The sequence below is a fragment of the Podarcis liolepis genome, assembly GCF_965112155.1.
Source record: "Podarcis liolepis genome assembly, chromosome: 3".
Classification (NCBI taxonomy): Eukaryota; Metazoa; Chordata; class Lepidosauria; order Squamata; family Lacertidae; genus Podarcis; species Podarcis liolepis.
Genome location: NC_139557.1, coordinates 86,292,290 through 86,296,165, shown reverse-complemented (window position 1 = coordinate 86,296,165; position 3,876 = coordinate 86,292,290). Strand labels below are relative to the sequence as shown.

At 44.3% G+C, this 3,876-nt stretch overlaps 1 long non-coding RNA gene across 1 annotated transcript; it reads right to left on the bottom strand.

The window, feature by feature from the left end:
• Window positions 1–552: 552 nt before the first annotated feature.
• Window positions 553–3,201, bottom strand: LOC310704164. The gene is made up of 2 exons (XR_014524616.1): window positions 2,634–3,201; window positions 553–892 (listed from the first exon to the last, which is right to left on the bottom strand). It is a non-coding gene; the product is annotated as an uncharacterized lncRNA (long non-coding RNA).
• Window positions 3,202–3,876: the final 675 nt, after the last annotated feature.

Below are 3,876 nucleotides of genomic sequence, written 5' to 3'. Positions count from 1 at the left end.
GAGTTCGATAGGTAGTATCGTGTGCCCAGGTATTCTTAATATAATCCCAAGTATAGTGACAATGAGAAGAGCCTACCATGGTAGAATCAGCTGCATCTGATGATTTATGTACACAGAATTCCCCTTGTACAGGTATAACTCGTAATGTTTAGTTGAGTTCCATCCGGGGAAATTCTGTACTTCTGCTTGGTGTGGCATTTCGCTTACCATACCAATGGCATTTAATGGTATTGGTAATAAGGGCATACCTCCCTCTGAATCATCTGGCCCAAGAGAGCAAACAAGGCAATTAGTCCTATTTGCACATTGGCTACCATCTCAGCTAAACCTACCCACATATTGTGGTCATAGCGGAATCCATATTTAGCAAATTTGGTCAGATTCAAAGACCCTTCCCTTCCCAAGGGATCAGGATTAATAATAAAATCATGTTGATGTCTAGCATATGCATTCCTTCCACAAAAGATTACCTTATTGTGATAGCATAAATATTAGTCCCAATATAATTCCCCCAGTGACAGGAATGGGGAACCACCAAGACCAAAACATATATCCCAAGGATCCCCAATGTGTAATATCTCTGATAATTGTTCCACAAGGGGGCAGTCAATCAATTGTATAAGAGAATCTTCCCTTTCACAGTCGCTGGTTCAGACGCTCCTCAAGCTTCAGGCGTGCGCAGGTCAGCCAGCTTCCAGGTTTGTGGCTGCAGCAGGCCGGTCGTCTAATGTTGCCCGTGACCCAGCCCGTTCCCCGTAGGGCTAGATACAGGGGTTTTTGGAGAGAGTCAGTTTTAAAGGATTAGAGGGGTCACCTTTGCACGTCCAACTGCCTTCGGACTTCTTCAAACGGGAGTGATGAATCCAGGGGGTCACCTCAGCTACCTTCACCGCTGTTGGAATAGAGAGCAGGACGGTGTAAGGTCCACGCCACTTAGGTGCAAGTGGATCACGTTTCCACTCTTTCACCCATATGCTATGCCAGCCTGGAGCTGATAAATCGGCTTGGCAATGCTGCACGGCGTGCGCTCGAGGGCCCACCTGTTAAGATAAAAAAACAAAACAAAACAAACAAACACGGGAGAGAGACAAAAACACGGGAGAGAGATTGCACTTGTCCCTGTGTCACATGTTCTCCTATTTGTTTGAGGTCAGTTGGAATATCCTGAACAAAGGAGGGCGGCCTCCCATACAGGAGCTCAAAAGGTGACAACTTAAGTCTTTTGTGGGTGTGCACCGAACAGAAACAGTGTTATGGGTAACACGTCTACCCTCCTGAGACTTTAGACATATTAGTGGGCTTCTGGCATGCCCTGCAGATACCTTGCACAAGCGTCTGGCGATAGGTGGTAAGCCTGGCCAGGTGAATTGCATTGTTTGGATCCCAATTAGGATCTTCCAAGGGAAAGTTTTCCTGGAGATGACGGTCAATATTATAAATATTTCCCACTCTGGCCTGCTCACGCAAATATATCTGTGCCTTTTCAATTTTGTCTCTCCTTTCCTCAGTGGTGAAGAGAGTATTCAGGAGCTGGCGACAACCTGTCCAAGTAGGACTGTTAGTATTTACTATTGAAGTCACCAAGTCCATCATAGCCTGAGGTTTTTCTGCGAAAGATAGGGTGTTTTCCAATTCATCAGATCCGTAGTTGTGAATGGAATGTACTGGACAGGCTCCTCAAGTGCATCAAATACTCTTCTGAGAGGGGCTACTACGTGATCTTTCTCTTCGCTTTGCTCTAGGGGCCTCAAATCATAGGGGATGGTATTTGTCCCAAGGCGTTCTTTTAGCAGCTTTATACGCCTGGCTGTATTGCTTGCTGACCGATTAAGGTCTCCCTGTAACTTCTGTAATAATTCTCTAGGACTTGGATGTACAGGGGTTTGGGGTAGGCAATCAGTTGTTCCACTAAAGGAGACTGTAGATGGAGTTCTACTGGGACTCACAGGTGGAATAACCACTTCTGCTTGGGCTTCATTATAGGACTCCAATGCCTCCTGAAGATATTTATCATAATCTATCAAGGAATCAAGTTCTGTGACTCCACCCCCATTATTCATTCCACTTTCTTGCCTTGGGGTTACAACTGGTGGAGGGTTTGAATTAGGCTCCCTTCAGTTTCTTTGGCGATGTTAGACCAAGGTTTGCTTACTAAATTTATATCAAAGGTTCCTTGAGATGGCCATTCAGTATTTTGCTTCGGCCACTCTAGTTCACATAACGTTCTCAAGCGTTCTGGCGTCATTTTGACTCCATATGCCCCTGAGAAGGCTTTCTTAAAATTATTTAACATACATTCAAAAGGTGTATTTCCCCCCTTTGAACCCCCAACTCCCATTGTATGGCCCTGTGAAGTATCCACTCAGTCACTTACACACACACCTTACTGGGAAACGAAGTAGTACTCACTCCACACTTAGGTCAGCTACACATTGTACTTTCTCACACATGCAATGCGCCAGATACTTCACCACACACTACCTCCCATTCTTCCCTTTTCCCTACACCAGATCACCATCTGATATACCCAGCCACCTAGCGTACTCAGTTCCCCTTTACTGAGACGCAGAAGTTTGATCAGGACTTCTCTTCCTCCCAATTAATTGGAGGGCCAAACCCCTTAGTGCACTTACCCTTAGCTGGTTCCCTGTTTATTTCTCTGGTCCCCCCCGGTCCGTCGCCGTCAGTGGGCAGGGTATCAGACAGACGAGACTGCTGCGTTCCCCTGGAAAAATTTTTCCAGTGCGCGCTGGGTAGGCACAGTTGTCCTCTCTCTTGTACCCCGCTCAGTGAGGCGAAGGGGCTGCGTTCCAGCAGACCACTGATCCGAGTCGCAGGCACCATAAAATGTAGCATCCTGCTTGTGGTTAACGCTTAGCTGGAATGAAATATTCAACGCAGCAACAGAGAAATTAAAAAAATAATTTATTTGTCAGACAAATAAATAAGAGGCACAGTGGTATATGGTTACCAAGCTCTGGCCTGGCCTCCTGCCATTATGGCCAGCACTTATATTTCCTTAATCCAGCCCCCTTTGCTCCTCCTATGGCTGCCTCTGTCCCATCAGCCTGGTTGAAATTCCTATTGGCTGATTGGTATAACCAATCACAAAAATACACTCATATCCTACTGTCCTTATATGGAACACAAAGAGCTATATATTGTTACATCTATAAATGACAAATAAGTATTAATATATCTTACATGCGTCTCAACAAGGAATCTTAATTACCAGCTCACCTCTTGCCCTCCTTGCCCTATTTGCCTTCTAAAACAAATGGTAAACAAATATCTGACAACTTATATATCAGAATTGCTCGGATGGCGTCTTCTTGTCTGACAGGGGGGCTGGGCTGGCTGACTTAATTTCAGGATAAATACAACTCTTCTAGCATTTGTTAAATCCTTTGCATAATTACATTTAAGCCAGGATATTTCATACATTATCATAGATAGCTTTTTTAAAGAATAAAGCCTTTGTAAAGAAGAAAAAGAACTCAGTAAAAAGGAACACAGTAAAAAACCGTTTTAAAAGAAGCCTGTTCCCCTGTTCATACTCCCCCCCTTCTCCAGCCAGTTGCTTGTCTCTTCCAAGTGCTCTTGACCTTTTGTCCTGTGACTCAAGTTTAAGGCACATGGTTTTATTTTACTGTTTACTCATTCCTAATTATATTTATCTCTGCCTTTGTTATCTTCTGTAACATGTAGGGTCAATGTCCTGCTCTTTAACCTGTAATTCCAGCTTTTACAACTTTGAGAAACTTGTCTCCTGCTACTGCTATAAATCAGGGAGGCCCTTGTTCAGGAGAGCAGGAAGATAAACAACTGCCAAAGTACTTAGCCAGCTGGTTTCTGCATGGCATGAAACTTTTGAAA